The sequence below is a fragment of the Cryptomeria japonica genome, chromosome 3 (genome assembly GCF_030272615.1).
Source record: "Cryptomeria japonica chromosome 3, Sugi_1.0, whole genome shotgun sequence".
Taxonomy (NCBI): Eukaryota; Viridiplantae; Streptophyta; class Pinopsida; order Cupressales; family Cupressaceae; genus Cryptomeria; species Cryptomeria japonica.
Genome location: NC_081407.1, coordinates 109,491,708 through 109,512,346, shown reverse-complemented (window position 1 = coordinate 109,512,346; position 20,639 = coordinate 109,491,708). Strand labels below are relative to the sequence as shown.

The following is a 20,639-nucleotide window of genomic DNA, read 5'->3' as shown; positions in this document are numbered from 1 at the left end:
AAAACAATTTAATAAAGTGACTTATATCACTTTAACAAAATATTTAATTTTTTCATTTATTATTATTTTGATTTTTAAGTATAAAGATGAAATAAAACAAATATTTAATTAAATATTAAATTTCAAAAATACTTTAATTAATATATATTATATTTTTGATTAATTGACTTATGCTCTAATGTCCTCATGAAAGAAAAATTTATTAAGTGATTCATAAATATCACTTAATAAATAGTTACATTGAAAAAAAATATTATTAAGTGAAATTTATGAATCACTTAATAAATTTTTAACAAAGGGAAACTAAAACATGACCTTAGGCTTTCACATGGTATTTGAAAAAGAAATAAAAACAAACCAAAGGCAAAAATGCCTTAAGGCAATGATGAGGATATAGGGAAAAGAAAACCCTAAAGTCTTCATCTCATTCATTCGATACTTTCAATCTTTTCCTTTGCTGGAAACTTCTGGGTGCCGCCGTGCTAGGGTTTGGGCGAAAAGAAGGGGTATTTGTGACAATTTCCTGCAGATTCCGCCATTAATGGGTGTTGGCGTGACTGTCTCTTCACCTTTGCTGATTCTGGGCACATACTGGGGCTGTCGTGGCCTGATTTTTGCATACTCTTTGCCAAAAATAATAAGCTGGGTGTGATTCTTCTTACTTCTGGACAACTTTCTGCGACCTCCATGCATATTAGGGGTATCGCCATGTTTGATTTGTTGTGTTGATTCCATTGTCGGGATGTCTGATTTCCTGTGGAAATTCTGAAAACGACCTGCAACATATACTATTACCAGCCGTTTCAGGTAAGCTATTTCTTACGCACTCCAACTCGGTTTTTGAAGAATTAGTGACTAAAAAATGGAGAAAAATGCTGCCTCTTGTATATTGCTTCAATATGAATTTGTGTTGGCAATGGTTTTCGATTCTTTTTACTGATATCATCATCTCTTACTGTCCATGATTATTCTTGAATGTTTCCATATCCTTTGAAATGAGGATCCACGTGGTTTATTCTTGCTATTACAACAGTCGCATCAACTGAAAATCACGCATTTCTCACATTCGATATTTTCAATCAAAATGGTGGCCAGAGATGGTCTAAAAGTTCACTTCACGTAGCATCACAATGAAACTATTCGTACCAGAAATTGTGCTTCCCCATTTCCATTCTACCCCTTCAACAACAGCTATAATGGCATTACCCTTTTCTGCAACTCTTTCCATTCTTGATACAGCATCATAGAGGCCTTTTTTTGTAATAACAAGCGAATCTATGGCCTCACCATTTTCCACAATAGGCAAGTGTCGAAAATCTCCTTGAACCATCTCTTTTTCCTTTTTGCTTCTACCGCTAATAAGTCAGCCATTACGAAAATTGAGCTCCCTGTCATCACTTTGGACACAAATATCTCTGTCGGTTTTAAACCTTGTGCTATAACCCTTGCTTCTTCTTACAGTTGGTATGGTACTCTGTCCATCAAGAGGTGTTCATGAAATAACTGTGACAGTCATTTAAAATTCTGGAAAGGTGCCTCTTATTGAGATCATTGTGCACTTGCCCTTGCTTTATGGCTTTGGTGTTTGTTGTTGCAACTGCTCTGACACTGTTGTTGTTGTCAAAGATTTCTCTTGACAATGAGTTACAAGGTTATTGCTCATGGCATGTAAGTGGCTATTTGGCTGGGACTATAATCACTGTATTTCGGCTTTATAATATGTTCTCACTGAGTTTATGAATATATATATTAAATGCACTGTCCCTTCACATCAACCCCTTTCAGAAAACTTTTGCTCTTTGCACGAGACCCTTTGTTAATAAATCATCTCGAAAGCATACTCAATGACTAGCCTGCTTAGTGTGAAAAATGGATCCTTTTCACTATAAAACAACTTTGTGCCAACTCATAATTCATAGACCTGCTGCTTATATTGATATTGATGTGACACTTCACTATCTTCGTGAGGCTGAAGACTGCTATAAGTATCTTATATGACTGCTGTAACTCACAATTTGTTAACAAATACTCCTCCATTTCTCATATAACTGTGATAAAAATGGTTCTTTGCTGTTGTATACCCTTGCTTCTTGGAGATTACTCCGATATGTATACATTCTTGCACACATCTTCTGAGATATGACTGCATGCCCTTGTTGATTTCATATGAGCTGGACTCAACCCTTGTGGGAGCCTCATTTACCCCCACTCATTTGCGAAGTTTACGACCAGCAAGCCATCTTTTCTTGCTCCTACACATGAAGCAAACAAGTTAGAAATAAGATGCATTTGATTTCTCTTGATCTGATATTTGCTTCTTCCGAGATCTTCCGTGATGTTGACTATATGCACCTGATGCATGTAGGGACTATATATACATGCATGCGTTAGTATACATGTTAGGAATGTGATTAGCCATTGCTTAGAACAAAATGTTCCAACCCATTTTATATTTTATTCTTTTGTAGATGCTAGAAGGCAAAGGCAAACAAGGACGAAGTAGCAATACAAAGGCAACATCAAGGCTACTCCAACCATACCAGTCATTCAGGCAATGACTGGTTCCACTCTCAACATGCTCTCTTTTCTTTTATACTCATGCATTTGACTATGTATTTCTTTCTTGCACCAGTTGTGTATAGCTAGTCTCACGACTCTTTGTGTGAGACGCATGCGTTTGAATATCAATAAAAATACTTCCTTTTTTTAAGATGAGATGTCTCTCTCTTTTGCTGCTATGAACTAGAAACATTGAAATGTAATCTTTAGTTCACTCTTCCTTAGTGCACTTGGAATGCAATATAGCAGAAGTAATATGTATCTTTGTTCCATTTTGTAAAAACAAGCAGAACTTAACCTATTTTTCAGCTAGAAGCGAAAAATAAGTAACAGTTATAAAAGCATCCACAACAAGTAAAACATCCACCATAATACAAGTGTTTATACATGGAAAACCCAACTGGGAAAAACCACGATGAGATGGGACTCTGGAGAAACAGGTAACTGACTGGTTAAGGTCTACAAAGTGCTCTGCTAGGAGCGAATCTTGTTAAAGATCCCAAAGCCCTGTTAGGAGCTATACCCGGTTAAAGGTAGTACCCTGTTAGGAGTAACCTCAGTAGAGGATTTAAAACCCAAACTAATGGATCACCTGGTTAGAGGATTTGTACAATGAAGCTTGTTAAAGCTTACTCGGTTAGGGGATTCAACTGTTGTAGTGATTAGAAAACGACAAGTGGTATGATCTAGAAATAGCACATCTTGCCTGTATAGATCCTCTTCTACTCACTCAATACTGCATCACCGACATACTCTGCAATTAGCATCAACTCGAACTCATAACATCACTTGTATCTCGCATCATCAAAATAGTTCATCACAATGTCTTTATATAGACATTAGATTTCATGTCGACCTCAAGAACCTCATCACAATTTCCTAGGTTCAGTGTATCTAGACAATCTTTCATAACACATCACAGAATACCGCCAAATCTGTCGGTTAGACATAACTCATCACGACCGGTGATAACTCATCACACAATCAATGAAACCAGTTGGAACATCGATACCGGTTGAGTGTTAACCGCTTCCAACTCATAGACCGATTGTCCTCCATTTGCCTCCTTGTTGATCTCCCCAGTATCTCCAAACTGGTGTCAATGAAAATGACCAAAACCAATTGTCATTCTTGCATATACCAGTTGTCTACATATATCGGTTAGACACCTTCAAACCGGTTGGACTTCTCTATATGTAATGGACACCCTAGAATGCCCAAAAACTAAACCAACCGCTAATAGGAATTTGGTCAAACAGTTTGCAGCCAACTCCTTATTTCACCGTTTAATGTTTAAACCCCTTATGGCTTCGGAAATGAAATGCTTGTTTGTTTTTATGTCTTTGCATAGATTTGAAATCGCATAACATGAACAAGAAGGAAACTACAATAATATGCAAACTGAAGATTGAACTACTGCTAATAAGATGTTATTTTCAGAATCAATAAAATCAAATACATGGCAGATTATCAACTCACTAATTATTCCAGCATTATTGACATAATACTCCAGCAATCATTTTCAATCTTGTTGCTACAGTGACATGAATAGTACCCACGTGAATAGTGTTGCGGCAATATTAATTTGTCTTCAATAGGTTCAATATCTTCATAAAATCATCTCCTCAAAATGGCATAAGCATCGGACAAGTAGGGAAGAAGATATGAACAAACATTAAATCTGCCTGTAGCTGGAAATGCACCCAATCTGCCTGATAATGAAGTTGATAGCAATGGATTCCAAAGGCCAAACCCCAGGGGAATGACGTCTAGAATGTCACAAGAGAGGATAGATGTCCTCTAATGCCAAGAAGGGATCTGCAACTCACACATACCAATTCTTCTCATATTCAACATGTTGAATGAAGCCACAAAAGCTTCCTTTTATTCTTTCTCCAAGGGATGACCCAACTCACTTGAGCAATGTGGGATAAAAGATGTGCAATATAAAACATATTAAAATATTCACTTATGTCTCCCTTGGGTGCCCCTTTGATTTGCACACATCCCCATAAAATAAATATTAAAGTAACACTTTAATATTTTACAATTAAATTAAATGTTACTTTAATAACACTTCAGGCATTAAAATATATTAGCAATCGGACTTCGAATAGCGCGAGTGATAGCTTGTCGGAAAGCTCTCGCCGAGGAGTATCGAATCCAATCACCAAAACTAGCCTCTGTTGTGTCTTGCTGACTTACTAAAAATAGTAAGTCTGCCTGAAACTAAGTAAATCAACTCCATTTTGGCCCAAACTGGAAATGACTAGGCCAAAACACTCCAGGATCCCCTTAAACCTTTCGTTAGCCCTCGGGACCATGTAGAGATAGGCTAACACACATACACTTGGTCAACTGCTAAAGTGGGGACATTACACTATACAAATGATACCGGTTTGCAATACTAAGACTTAGGAGTAGTACCGGTTTGTCTTAACTAAGATGACTATGACAATGTGAACATATGTGTGTGTATATGTGCCATCAATGACAACACATAAAGTCATCCATTACAAAAATCATCATCAAGCCAACAATCTCCCCCTTTGGCATTAATGGCAACACTTAGAAAATTTTACAACTTTACAACTAAGTGTGCTTACAAAAATTGTACATATTTCTACTCCCCTTTACAAACTCCCCCTTAACAGTACATACAAAATTTTCACAACACACATATTTCTACTCCCCCTTTGACAACAATGCCAATTTGAAAAGTAAAATACATATATATTATATCAAAATTTGCATCAAAAACTACATATACATAAATATAAGAGTTTTTCAAGGAGTGTTCACTGCAATTTTTAAGAAAATGTCACTGAAAGTAATCTTCATCTGTGTAAAATCATTATCCCATGTTTCCAATAATGTTTCAGTGATCTCAATAGTTGTCATAACTTATGCAGTGAATTCTTCAATTGCATCCACTGTGCTCATCTCCGGGGTCGCCAAAACCGCTTCTAAATCCTTGTAGGCCCTTTGTAATATGTCCACTTTTGGACTTAACTAGTTCTTTAGTTCTTTCAAGGATCTGAGTCGCTTAGCTTGTTCAAAATCATAAACATCTAACAGATGTTGCAAAGCATCAACTGATTTGCCAAAATCTAAGGTTGAATCCTATAATGGTATGTAAGCATTACATATCTTCTCCAATTCCTTTTCTGTCTCTTCTCGCCTCTTTTTCAAATCAGAATAGAAAAATGAAACGTTAGATGTATAGGCCAAAATTCTTCCCCCAGTTTCAACAACAGTTCTCAAAATATCTTTATTCACAGATAAAGCAATCTTCCCTTTATCAATATCTGACATTAGTTGCTCTCCCCTTTTCTTTCTGTAATTCTTTTCAGCTAAGGTATGTGTTGCTTCTTCAAGTGATTTCAGTTGGTTAGTAGCAACAACAACCAACTGTCTAAGCTTGTCGATAGGGGTAGACAAATTGCCAATGTCAGTCTCTGGTAGGAGACTTGACAGAATGTCAACAGCAGTTTGTATAGTTTCTGCTTCTTTTCTTTGCTCTTTTAACCTTTTATTTTGAGCCTGGGATTGCATCACTGTAGCAATCTCCATTAGTTCAGATGCACTCAAATTTTCTACATCTATAGGTCCTTGAATGCTTATTGAGTCATCCTCATCATCAATTTGCTGCTTCGCCTTTGCTTTTTCCATTTCATCTGTTTTCTCTGCTATCTTCTCCTTTGTTTTCTCTTTCTCTTCATCCTTTTTTTTTCCAGTCTCCTCTTCAACCTCTGTCTTCGGTTTCTCTTTCTCTGCCTCTGTTTGTTTCTCCTGTATAGCTGTAGTGACCGGTGGCAGTTGATTTTCAACTTGGTGTTCTTTTTCTGGTGGCGGTTGAAGATCCACACTTGGTTCATTGATCGGTGCTTCAGTTGCTTCCTGTGTTTTAGTAATGTCCGATTGATGTTCAGTTTCCTTGACTGGTTCAATGACATTACCAGTTGTGTCAATATGTCCTGGATTTCTTCAATATCATCTACAAAGAAAATAACCGGTGGAGAAGTTGTGTCATCCTTTTTCTTAACGGGATAGACAACATCCGATGTAATAAACTCTTCAGCATCTAGCTCCGGTGGAGCTCCAGTCTCTGTTTGGTCAAGTTTATTTTTATGAGACTTCAATTGTTCATTTCATCCTTTGAATGTCTTTAGCTATCCTGTGAGTATCATCTTCAACGGTTTGAATCTTTCCATCCAATAACCTCAATCGTCTTGACTTAGAATGAAACTGTCCTTTGAACTTAGCAAGCAATGCTAATAATTCATCTCTAGATAACTCAAGAATTTTTTATTTTTTATTTTTAAATAATGCCTGGTAAACTTTTTAACGTGACCAGCAACGCTGGCATGACACACCCTTCGGCTCCACGTGAAACGCTTTTGAACCGGAGCTATGAACCGCTAAGGCTACAACCGAGGGACCTCATCCCCACACTTCACTTGTTCAAACCCGCGATCACAATGGCCCAACGAAGACACAAGGCTTGCGAGCACAATGGCCCAACAGGGGTTTGAACCTTGGTGGCCGCTTCACCAATGAAGTGTTTTAACCGCGACACTACATGTCCAAAGACAACTAAGGAAAATATTGAATGAAAACTCTATCAATAATTTCTTGATCCTGTTCTACAACCATTTTCCATTTATTTTCAAGAATAAGATACAAAGAATCAGAAATGTCCTTTTTAATATCTTGAGGCAACCAATTGTATTGACACAGATGGTTGATTACCTCTTGAATAATTTCTTGTTTCTATCCTTCATCAAATGAATCAAAATATTCTTTTACATTATCAAACCGTTTCCTCCCTGATGTTTTTAATGTCCTCTCAAAATTTGTCATTGGTTTGTATGATGTAACATTAATAGGAGTACTTTGCTTTGAAATGTCTCCTACTAGTTTGGATTTCTTACCAATCAATTTCATCTTCTTTGGTTCCTCTTCAGTGTCAGTATCCTCAGATTATGCTTGAAGAATGAGATGTCTACCTCTCTTCTTTGTTACCGTTTGCTTCTTTGCATATACTTTGGGTACCAGTTCCTTTTTGACTTGAATACTTCTTGTCACCCTTGTACCGGTGGTCACAGAAGCTGCTTGCTCAACTTTCTTCTTTTTCTCTTTGGCACTACTAGGTTGAGCAGGTGTAATCCTTTCCTGGTAAGTTCCCAGTCTTTTCTTCTTCTTATCCTTAGGAGATGCCAAAAGGTTGTTGGCATAACCGATTAGTAATTCATAGTTGACTTCATAGCTCATTTCTTCCATCTCTTCTTCTCTGGGTTCGACAGCCTCCATAAGGCAAAAGTCAGTGGTTACAGTGAAACAGATGTCTTTTTCAAAGTGTTTCACCACTTCATCAGATAGCCTTAACCTCATGCTCATCTTCTTTTGAAACTCATTAAAATATTTGTTCATGGCAATTGGAAATGTGTTCTTCATAGCCTTAATGCTATTCTTGATTTGGGTTGTAACCGGTATGTCCTTCGACCATTGAATGTCACCAATTCCTGGTATGAAATTCTGAAAATAGAGGAATAGACCAATCAACAGTTGACCATATTTAAACTTTTGACTATTGTCATTCTTGATTGATTTTAAGTTCAGCGTCAATTGACTTCTCATTGCCTCACATAAATCATAATCTGCATTCTCTATTATCATCCTATAGGTGGCATGCACAACAGCAGATGGCACACTATTCATCCTGTTGGAATGGAATATCTGATAGCCAATAACCATAGTTCCAAATCTGACTGTTGGATCTGCAATGTTGTTTACCGATATAGCATGACCGTCAACAGTGGTCTATGTCAGTGCAATCATAGTATCTTTTGAAATTGTCCTCAATTTTGGTACTTCACCGGTTTGCCAAAAACTACTCACTGCATGAATTGTTTCCATTGTGATTGTGTGCGACCTATCAAGATACATATTCTCTCCATGTACACAACTAAGGATAATCCTAACATACTCTTCCTCAAAATCTTCAAGAAAATATGCCGCATTATGAAAACACTTTTCATAAACCCTAATGTATTCGGGTTTGATTTTCCCACTCTTATCACACAAATATTTGAGTTGCGAATAGATTGACAGTGATCCTAGATCCTCAATTTTACAATCAATGTAACTAGACAAATCTCCTTTAATCAAAATACCATCAAGAACTTGAGACAACGCATTATATGATTCTATTTTATCTGATTCCATAGACTCCATAGCTTCAACAGTGATCATAAGTCTCTCTGTTGGTGCAGACGACGACGCCATTCTAGATAATCTTGATTTGAGAGAGATTAACAAAAGAATACCTTATTCTTTCCGGTTGATCTCTCGAATGCACACCCGTTTCGCCTTTTCTTATTTTTGAATCTGATTCAACTTTAGATCCGCAACACAAATTCGTTCACAATCTTCTACCAATGCTCTGTTTCGCTCTGCAGGTGCTCAAAACTCTTCTTCAAATGCAATTAGGGTAAAAAAAACTTAGTAAAGCTTTCTTTTATAAACTTACCCACTACATTAATTGCACAACCGATAGGGTAACAAACCCTAACATACCGCTTAACAAACTCGCCTATACCGATAGGTATATAACCGGTTGGTAATCCTTAGAAAACCAATAGATAATAATATCAAGAACTCTCATAATACAACTCGAAATGCAAAACTCTCTTACCATACACTCTTCAAGGGGTCCGGAAGTAGATTTACCGCTATGCTCCCCTTAGGCTTGTTGAAAAGCTCAGTTCACCGGTGCAGGATTCTCCACACTAGGTGAAGGGTTTGATTCTTCTGCTGGCTTGTCCTCACTTTTCTTCTTCCAAATTTTGTTCATCTCCGCTCTGGGTTCTTCAATATCAACCTTTTGCTTACCTTTCTAATCTTCAGAGTGGTTAACCGATTTGTTCTTCTTGGTTCTACAGAACTTAGCCATGTGTCCCGGTTTGTGACAATGATAGCAAGCCATCCCAGATGCTCTCCAAGGTCCTGCATTACCTCTTTCAGTTCTCCTTCTGCAGTTCATAGCCACATGTCCATAGTTATTGCAAATTGTGCAAATCACATTTGTTACCTTCTCCATCTCATAAGGACTGAACCGGTTGACATAGGGTTTTTGCCAGTTCATGTTTCTCCGGTTATCATAGGTACTTCTCCAGTCACCGATAGGTCTTGGATTCATGTGAGGTGCCAGATTGTTCGCTCCATATCTGCATTCAACTGATCTATGTCCATACATATTGCATGTGTAACAATGACCTTCAAATCTTCTAGACACATATCTAGCATTAGCATTATAGTTTGTGTTCTCATTAGGTCTACTTCTACACACATTAGCAGTATGTCCAGGTTTGTGACAGATAAAGCAAACAGGTTTGAAAGCTTTCTTACCGGTAGGCTTCTTAGCCTTAGGAGCAGTTTTACCTTTATGCATGTTGCTCTTGGTACCGGAAGATTCTCCTTTCTCTGATGTATTGAAACCTAGTCCAGATGTGTCACCTTTCATCCTCTGAGATTGGATCTGCTTATCCAGCATAGAAGAACTCTTATTGAATTTTTCAAGTTTCCCATTAGCCTCAGTAAGCTCTTTGGTAAGATCTTCATTATGCTTTGTCAGAGTCTCTCTTAGAGACATTGTCATTTCAAGATCTAACTGTAATGCTTCTTTCTCTTCCTTCTCCTCATGCCAATGTTCATGCAAAGCTGCATTCTCCTACTTGATCTTAGAAATCTCATGATCTCTCTCTTTGATTAGGTCTTTAGCTGCCCTTCTTGCTTCTAGTTCTTGACTCATACGGATTGTTAGGGCTTCAAGTTCTCTCCTCAGATTTAGCTTTTCACCATTCAGTTTTTCCACTTCTTCAGCCAGTGCATCAATGTTGGCCTCATCTAAAGAACTGTTGTTAGAGATCTCCAATAGTTGCTCAGTCAGTTCTCTCCTCTTAACTTGTGAAGCTTTAAATCTGCCTCTTAGGGTTTCAAGTTCTTCCTTGGTTGCATCAAGCACTCTAGCCATCTCTCTATAACTCATATCCCCCATAATGGCTTTAGGGTTTCCTTCCAAGCGATTAAGCCTTAAGGAAGTTAAGCTCTGATACCAATTGATAGACTTATAAAGCACTGAAAGGGTGGGGTGAATCAGTGATAGCAAAAACAATAACACTTTAAACACAGACCGGTAAAAACAATTAACCAGTTTACTTAAAACTATGCATGCAATCCAAAGTGTTATAAAAGCATCCACAACAAGTAAAACATCCACCATAACACAAGTGTTTATACATGGAAAACCCAACTGGGAAAAACCATGGTGAGATGGGACTCACAAGTCAACTATCTGCAGAAATAGGTAACTGACCGGTTAAGGTCTACAAAGTGCTCTACTAGGAGCGAATCTTGTTAAAGATCCCAAAGCCCTGTTAGGAGCTATACCCAGTTAAAGGTAGTACCCTGTTAGGAGTAACCTCAGTAGAGGATTTAAAACCCAAACTAATGGATCACCTGGTTAGAGGATTTGTACAATGAAGCTTGTTAGAGCTTACCCAGTTAGGGGATTTAACTGTTGTAGTGATTAGAAACAACAGGTGGTATGATCTAGAAATAGCACATCTTGCTTGTATAGATCCTCTTCTGCTCACTCAATACTGCATCACCGACATACTCTGCAATTTGCATCAACTCGAACTCATAACTTCACTTGTATCTCGCATCATCAAAATAGTTCATCACAATGTCTTTATATAGACATTAGATTTCATGTCGGCCTCAAGAACCTCATCACAATTTCCTAGGTTCAGTGTGTCTGGACAATCTTTCATAACACATCATAGATTACCGCCAAATTTGTCGGTTAGAGATAACTCATCACGAGCGGTGATAACTCATCACACAATCAGTGAAACCGGTTGGAACACCGATACCGGTTCAGTGTTAACTGCTCCAACTCATAGACCGATTGTCCTCCATTTGCCTCCTTGTTGATCTTCGCAGTATCTCCAAACTGGTGTCAGTGAAAATGACCAAAACCAATTGTCATTCCTGCATATACCGGTCGTCTACATATACTGGTTAGACACCTTCAAACTGGTTGGACTTCTTTATACAAATGATACCGGTTAGACACCTTCAAACCGGTTGGACTTCTCTATACAAATGATACTGATTTGCAATACTAAGACTTAGGAGTAGTACCGGTTTGTCTTAAGTAAGATGACTATGACAATGTGAACATATGTGTGTGTATATGTGCCATCAATGACAACACATAAAGTCATCCATTACAAAAATCATCATCAAACCAACATGCTCAAGTGATAGGTGTGAATCAAGGATGATCACCGAATGATGCTTCATAGTACATCTTCTAGGCCAGGTCAGGGTGAGTCTTAGGTATGATATGCAGCTGAGCAAGCAAATGGATGCCCTTAGGAAGTGAGGTGATTCAAGGTCTAAGTGATGATGAAAGGAAGGAATACACCAAGTCAACCCTATGAACACGCTACTGAACATTTGGTAAAATCAATAATTGATGAGGTCGAAGTAGTTATCCATGACTCACCAAAATCCGTGACCTAGTGATGATGACTCCAACTAGTCATTGAGTGCAAGAAATTCACAATTGGGGGTCATTGAAGGTGTTGATTGAGTGAGTTGCATCATCCTCAAGTGTTGATGAACAATCTTGAACATGGTGAAGTGAAATGAAGATAAAGTCAAGGTGGAGGTCGCACTTGTAAAAATTGTCCTTGAGTTGGCAAAATCCACGACTTGATGAGGGTGATTCCAACATCATAATATTTGATCTAGCAAGCAACTAAGTGTGATGAAGTGATCAATGCAATCAATAACTTGGAGAGGCAAGTGAATTATCCTTGGGTGATGAAATTCCACACCTCACCAAAATCCACGACCCTCCAAAATCCATGTCTTGGCAAAATCCATGATTTTATGAGGGTGACTACAACATTGATCAAGTGAGCAATGAAAGCATGAAATGTTCAAGGCATCAATGAATTGGATGAAGGCAAGCGAATTGTCCTTGAGTGATGAAAATCCATGAATCTCAAGAATCCACGATCAACAAATATCCACACCCAATGAAAATCCACGAAATTGTGGATGGATGTGGATAAGGTAAGGTGATAGGTCGGCCAGAAAAGAGAAGGGAATTCACACAAGCAGACCTAAAGGGCAGATCATATTAAAATCAGATCATAATCTTCAGGCAGGTCCTAATTCGCATTTAGGGAAGAGCAGAATAAAATGTTGGTGAGCGAATTGGGTTGAATGAAGATTGATTCACCTTACATTTATATGTATTCAAGGGAGAAGATTGCATCAGGCCGACCTGATTGAGTGAAGCAATAAAATCCCTCTTAGAACATAGTGAAATGTCACAAAACATGTATTAGGGCCGACCTGAAATATGCCCTTGAACACAATAAGGGTGCGCTCAGCCTTGTTGATAAACCCTCCTAAAACCCACCTAATGGGAATAAGTGCCTAAGTTAGCCAATTTCAAGTAAAATTCAATTTTTGAAAAGACATTAAACATTATTCAGTCAACCCGAATATGCATTTAAAAAGATTAAATCAAGGTCCTAGTCGGCTGAATGGTAAGGAAGTAAGAAAGAATGTGAAAGGGTGTAAAGGGAAGATATAAAAATGAGTCACAACATTCATTTCAGAACAAATTCAATAATTTAACGAGTGAATAGAAGGCAGATCAGACAATGAGTTACAGCAGAGGAATGAGAATCTGAGCATGAGAATCAGATTTCCAAAGCAGATTGATGAGCAAAATTTTGTATTGAAGACAAAATTAAGGGCTGCTTGAGGACAATTTTGGATGAAAATCATTTCAATAGTGCAAATTTGTGTTCAAAAGAATTTGAAACGACTCAACAGTAGATCAAAGTGTATTAAACCAAATCAAAAGAGACCAGCAATCTTGGGGATCTTAAGGAAAATTCGTCCCATTTTGAGGTGAATTGACAGACCAGCTACAGATGCGAATTGTGCAGACCTATTTTCATCTCTACATTGGATATCGGGCGAGTTTGAGCAGAGGAGCGGACCTCAGTGACAGATTTGAAGCAATCTTCTCATTAATTACCTTGCATTTAAGGCAAGTCATTCATTTCCAGGCCAAGGAGATATGAGCCATTATCAGAGTGTAGGTAGATTAGAGGCGAAGTGTAGAGGAGAAAGGTGTTAAAGATGGTAACTTCAGTAGATATCATGATGCCGGTTTATGAAACTCTCGAGCTCTACATTTGGTTTTGGTTTGCCTCTTTATAGTTGTAAAGCTCTGATACCGGTTCTTGCCTATTTTGGCTGGGTCCTGGTCCTGGTCCGTGCCCGGTCCTGGTCCCAGCCTGGTTCACTCTGGGTCCCACCCGGGTCCTGCCCAGGCGGCTGGGTTCCCTGTGGGTCCTGCCCCTGTGGGTCCTGCTTGGCTGGGTCCTGGTCCTGGTCCGTGCCCGGTCCTGGTCCCAGCCTGGTTCGCTCTGGGTCCCACCCGGGTCCTGCCCAGGCGGCTGGGTTCCCTGTGGGTCCTGCCATGCAAGACCCACAGGGAACCCAGCCACCTGGGCAGGACCCGGGTGGGACCCAGGGCGAACCCAGGAGGACCCGGGTGAACCCAAGAGGACCCGGATGAACCCAAGCCTGTGGGTTCCCAAAAACGGGGCCCACGGGTTAGAAAGCAATTAAAAACAATAAAAAAACAATTTTTTTAATCTTATTTTTACATATATAATTTTGATGTTTGAAGTTTGAACATATATATATATATTAAAAAAAATTAAAATATATATATATATATGTACGGACGAACCCGTACCCGTACCCAAAAAAAAATTTTTTTGGCCGAATCCGAACCCGAATCCGAACCGGAACCGGTAACTTAGTTGTAAAGTGTATCGGTTTAATCTTCCTTGTATCGACTTCCTTATAGCTGTCACCGACCTTGTCTAGCTGGCCAAAAATTTCAATAGCTCATGAAGTATGTCGGTGTTGGTTGGCCTTCCACTTTCCGTATTCTTCTTCTTGGATGCTATTGGGTCTTTGTGTGGGCTATATATACATATGCTGAGGGTCAAATAGAGTGTGATTTAAATTCTGTTTTGATGATCTTTTGGTTAAATTCTCAGGAGAAGGATGATGTGACTATGTATCTATTCTAATCTTCAGGGATTATTATCTATGTTCAGCTGTGTTCTTTGAGGTGTGCAGATTCATTCTATTGGCATCATATTCTACATTATTTTGTAAGCCATTTTTTGACAGTCAGCTTCTATTTGAAGCATTATCAATCATTGTGAAAAAGACTGTCTTCTAAGTGTGACAGATTTGTACTTATTTTGAGCATTCAATAAAATTTATTTTGGTGTGGCTGGGTTTTTCACCCTCAGATGGAGGGTTTTCCCAGGATAATTTGCTGTGTTCTTGTTCTCTTCAGTTTTCTTAAGTTCTTTTATCTGTGTTTATAGCATTCTGATTTCAGTTTTGAACAAAAGGGAGATCAGAGGAGTCAGTGTCAACCAATCCTAAATTCACATCTTAGAGAAGGAAAAATCAGACTTGAAGTGATTAAAATTAGACATGAAAATCAGATATCAGAATACTTAGAGTGGAATATCAGATATATTAAATCAAAATGTATTTGATAGCATTCTTGTTTGTTTTGAAGGTGACTGATAAAGAGAGTGAAGGAGCAGGCTGCAAACAACATCAAGATAGAAGATGAACATTCAAGGCGAGCTTCATCAACAAATACAGGTGTGCAAGGGCAGTGCACAGAATGATTGAGTAATGATGAAGAAGGCCATTTCAGCAGCTTGAAGAGGTGCAGCTCATCTGGATGCATGACCCAACAAGATGGTGAAGGGGTCAAGATTCACTAGCATAGAAAAGGCAAATCAGCATCGCGATATTGCAATGAAGATGAGGAATTTTGCAATTATCATGAATTTCCTTTGGAAATCCAAGATCCAAGATTAGTACATCATGAAGATACCCAAATGTTAAGTACAAGATGAAAGTTCAGCATACAAGGAAGAGAAATTATGAAAGTGACCAAGACAAGTTAAAAGAATCAAACAAGATTAGAGGGTCGACTTGAGCAATATGGTCATCATCACTGGCTTGGAAATGTTGAGTATCAAGATATATTGCCTGAATCACAGACTCTTCTTTGTGATAATATACAAAGTGTAAGCTGAGGTGGTGACAACTCACCTTCACTCATCAATCAAGGTCAACACGTCTAGATACATTGAACCTAATGCATCCAAGAGTAGAGCAAGTGACACATCACTTCATCAAATATTGTTTGTCTTACCTAACCTCATTTCCTATTGGTAAAAGTTCAAGGAGGGACATGTGTCCAAAAATGTAATTTTGTCATTGGTCAAGCATTAAATGTAATGCAAAGTTAGTTGTAACTAACCCTGATTAGGGTTTCTCATGTAATCTCGGCCATTCATTTGTAAAGGGAAGTCTATAAAAGGCTTGATCTCCTCATTTGTAAAGGTCAATAGTTGATAGCATAAGCAGTTAGAAGTAGAAGTAGAAGTAGAGTAGGAGGAGAAGGCAGAGATTGTTGCCAAGCATGTAAATAAACATGATTTTCATTGAATTTATGGTGAATGGTGGTGTTTCTTTTGCATATTGTATGGTTTCTTGTTATATCCTCATGTTAGATGAAATTCATTGATTGTGATGGAGTAATGTGTGGATGTTGATAATTCCTTGGTTCATACTATTTGTGGTTGGATGATTTTCAATTACAATGCATAGTTAGCCCGAACCTCAAAATGTGCTAAGTCCAATTGTGGATATGTTTATTCAAGTTGCACAAGTGTATTGGGTATTTGGATGAATGTTCATGATTTGAAAACCTTTCATTTCCTTGGAAGATTGCATCGGTTTTGTGTGGTTGTTGGCAACATGGCAAAACAAAGCTCACTTTAAGGAATGTGTCCATCCTAGGATGAATGAGTGCTATCATTGATCTTAGGAGGAGATTAGATCTCTCTAGACCCTCAATCCCTTTTGTATTTTTTTTCAAATCAAGTGAATTTCCACATTCCAGCCACATTCAAACAATCATTCATGCAAAACGTAAGTCCCCTTGTGATTCCAGCAATATCACATTAAACCATTGAGTTATCCATACGTCAAGACCTAATAGTAGAAATCTTGTAGTCACCTTGTATGATCACATAGCTTAGCATTCGAGATGATTTTGTTCAAGAGGATAAAATACTTGGTATTTTATTCTGTGTATGAAGTGCGTAAACACACAGCAACACTATTGTTAATGAATTGGAAGATAATAAATCCTAGGTAAACAATCCAAATATGTCATTAGGGTGAAACAAGTACAATACTTACGTAATGTGGTGTCACCTGACAAAAGGTGTTAAGATGGATCCTAAGAAGATTGCAGCAGTAAAAGAGTTACTAAAACCTACAAATATTAAAGGTTTGAGGAGACTTTGGGGCCTAACAAGAGACTATGGAAGATTTTCTCATATCTATCATCATATAAAGAAAGATTCTCTTTCAAAATGTATTAAAGTGAATGTCCAAAAATTTGTGGCTGAATGTATGATATGCCAACAAAATAAAGGAGAAACTATAAAGACTACGGGTCTCTTACAACTTTGGAGTGGTGTCACCACCTAAGAAGGCCTAGTATTAAATATTGGTATGGTATTGTCACTATTCAATTTGGGTTTATGTCCTATATTGCAATAGGCAAAAAAAATAAAAAATATGGGGGTATAAAAATATCAAAAAGGGACATTATAGCCAGTTAACTTTTCTAGTTGCACATTTTTTATGGTAATGTAAAGTAAAAATTGCAAACCTTTTAATGTTCTAAATCACTGAGTAGAGCATGACTTTATAAGTATTTGCTGATTCACAACTTTGGAAATGTGTCACCACTTGCTCAGCCATACTTTCACTTTGTTTTTATTATTTTATTGCTTGGTTGCAATTTCACTTCATGCTACCTCTTACCTAATCATGAATTGAACTTTTCATTGTCACCTTGTTTATCTAGATTTGGGATGACAACACAAAGCAAAAAACGCAATTTTGTCTCTATTTTTAACTTGGCATGATTTCCTTAATTCTTCACCAATTAAATAGTCACAGATTTTATATTATTCTATCCATTATCATGTCATGATTATCTAATGGTATTGCCATTGCCAAAATATGATTTTGTTTGCAATTTTCAAGTGTTCCTTCTTTGGCAATATTTTCTTAACTTGCTGCCCTATTTGGCATGATAATCTGCCTAGCAAGTAACTCCAATAATGAGTGCCATACTTATGTTCTTCAAATGTACTCAGTTGGGTGCAGCTTTAAGATGATTGAGCCACCAATTGGTGGAGTTTTTAGGACTAGTTATGCCAAAGTCCTTAACTTTATTTCTTCCTTGGTAGAATTTCTCTTGGCCTACACCAACCTTGGCATAATTTCTTGCTGGTTGAGCTGCCATTAAAGTGTGGTTTAACCATTTGGAAAATTGCATTTGTTTCCTTATTGCACCATTATACCTTATCTGCCATTGATTTGCTATTCTCTTCTTGCACTATCATTCACATTTGCTTTTATTGAAAAGAGCAATGAAGAGACTTTGTCAATCATTTCATCCAATTGTTCTTGCCTTTCGAACTTTGTCAATGTATTGTGTTATATTTCACACTAGAGCCTTCAACCATCAAACGCTTGACTCATTATAGTTTGCCATTCCTTAACCTTGAATAATTTGCAAGCATGGCTAGTAGACAACCTAGGCTTAACTTGATAAGTTGACAATGTGATAGAAGGATTGCTTAACTAATCGACTAATATGATGGGGATACTAACTATAAATCTAACATGAAATGTAAAGTTTTGTAAGGGTACCAATTTTGGTTCTAACACTAAACCTACTCTCTTTCCTATTTCTTTCATGATGGGTAATAGTAGAATTCATCCTACAATTGTTTTTGTCTTTACTTGTGTGATAGACGTTACTCATTATACATTTTTCCTCTACTTTGTAGATGACATTGAGCACACATGTCAAAGGATGGACTTGCACACTGAGAGCTAGCAAGATCTATTGCTTATATGAACCTTGATATATTTTTTATGTTTGAAAATTTACTTGACATGCATGTTTGTGAGTGTTTACATACTTTGAGATATACAATCACTTTAGGATTCACATGCACCTCAAACTAGGGGAAAAATATAATGGTAAGATTTGCATATCCATTCCTATTGCAATTTAGTTATGTAACTCTTTTGAGGTAATGATTTAATGCAATTACATATCAACAAATGATGCAATCTTGTGTGAAGTTGAGCTCATTCCCTCATACTGCTACTCATTCCTATTTAAACATTCTCCCACACCCCATCTTATCCATACCTATACACATTTGTAATTTCCATTTCTCAAGCCTAGTCAATTTGGTGATAGTTAGCCTATTTCTTGAGTTCTCGTATGCTAATTGGTAGGGAAAAGGGGAATCAAATGTTCTTGGGAGCACTAGTTCATCTTTCTTGGTTACTATTTTTGGCAGTGAGCCCAACTGGCAATTAGAATTTTGAGGACACTTTCAAATGTGTTTTCTAACATTTGAGGTTGTATGCGGGAATTTTTATACGTCTACAGAGGTGTTCTCCAAACTTCTTGGAGACAACATCTATTTTTAGTAAGTCGCCCTGTTGGGGCTCCAATATTTATCCTACTACTTTAGTTTCATCATGGTGTGGTCAGAGTTGGATTCCGATATCGTGATATACTTACTACAACTCAAGTGAAATAGTTTAAATATGCATTTAAGTGTCTAATGTTGAATTAATAAAGTTTTTACGTAAGTGTTATATTTTTTTAAAGATGTTTATGTCCCCCAAAAGTGGACATCTAGGAGAGAAAAGGGGGTTCTCGCACATGAAATGATATTTCACGTTTCAAAAAGGTCTTTTGAGGTGAAGATGGATTATACAATTTTTAAATTGCAAATTCCACCCAAAAGGAGGTGTTGGGGCTTATTTTTGCATATATTGATGCATGATATTGTTATGCTACCAGAATGAACTTGGGTTTGTTGTGAGGTATTCACAGTCACACACATCGCCCCATTGCAAATGGGGACCCCCATTTTTTTGCTTTCTAGGTTGGTCTGTTTGGTCCTAGGTTGTGTTAGAGTCTTTGCTATTAATCTTTGCATTGAGGGATAGAGTTTCTCAAGTAGCTAGACGGTCATCATGTCAGGTTGGTCTCCTGAGTAGAGTGAGGTAAGTCATCAAGCATGTTGCAAGAATGATTTATGGGTGAAAGAATTGAGGATTGAACAAACTGAGCAAAGTCAGGTGAAAGGACTAAGTCAAGAATCTTTCCTAAGGATGTGCACCTTGCTCCCTCACTGGAGCGGAATTTGCCTAAGTACCTTGACCCCGTACCTTACTAAGGACATAGACTCCCGTACCTTCCTAAGGGTCCAGAACGAAATTTGCTAAGTTGAGTACCTTGCTAAGGATCAAGGGCGAATTTGTTCAAGCATGTACCTTGTTGAGATTTGAGATCAAACTCTCCTAGTAAGTCTTGTACCTTCCGAAGGACATAGAGAGAAATTTTTTATCAAGTCTTCTCCTTGGAGAGGTCCAAGAGCGATTATCAAGTCTTGTCCTTGCCGCGGCCCAAGAGTGATTTTTATCTTCAAGGTCATGTCCTTCCAAAGGACGTGGAGCGAACTTTCTATCTTGACCTTGTCCTTGCCAAGGGACGTGGAGTGAACTTTCTATCTTGACCTTGTCCTTGCCAAGGGATGTGGAGCGAACTTCCTATCTTGACCTTGTCCTTCCAAAGGACATAGAGCGAATTTCACCTCCAAGTGGCGTACCTTGCTAAGGGTCCAGAGCGAACTCCTCTTCGAATGATGTACCAAGTAAAGATCAAGAACGAATTTGTCCAAGTAATGATCAAAAACGAATTTGTCCAAGTGAAGATCAAAAACGATAATTTTGTTTACCAAGATCATGTCCTT

At 37.9% G+C, this 20,639-nt stretch overlaps 1 protein-coding gene and 1 long non-coding RNA gene across 5 annotated transcripts in view; one reads left to right on the top strand and one right to left on the bottom strand.

The window, feature by feature from the left end:
- The window catches only part of LOC131075792 (uncharacterized), a 28,388-nt gene extending 12,218 nt beyond the window's left edge, over nt 1–16,170 (top strand). The window contains exon 3 of one of the 2 annotated variants that reach the window (XR_009113257.1): nt 15,272–16,170. This is a non-coding gene — a long non-coding RNA (uncharacterized LOC131075792). Of the gene's footprint in view, nt 1–2,468; nt 2,701–15,271 lie in introns of those variants that run through there. The other variant, XR_009113256.2, reaches the window with a different exon arrangement.
- The window catches only part of LOC131075791 (flavin-containing monooxygenase FMO GS-OX-like 8), a 97,300-nt gene that overhangs the window by 37,450 nt on the left and 39,211 nt on the right, over nt 1–20,639 (bottom strand). The window lies entirely within an intron of this gene.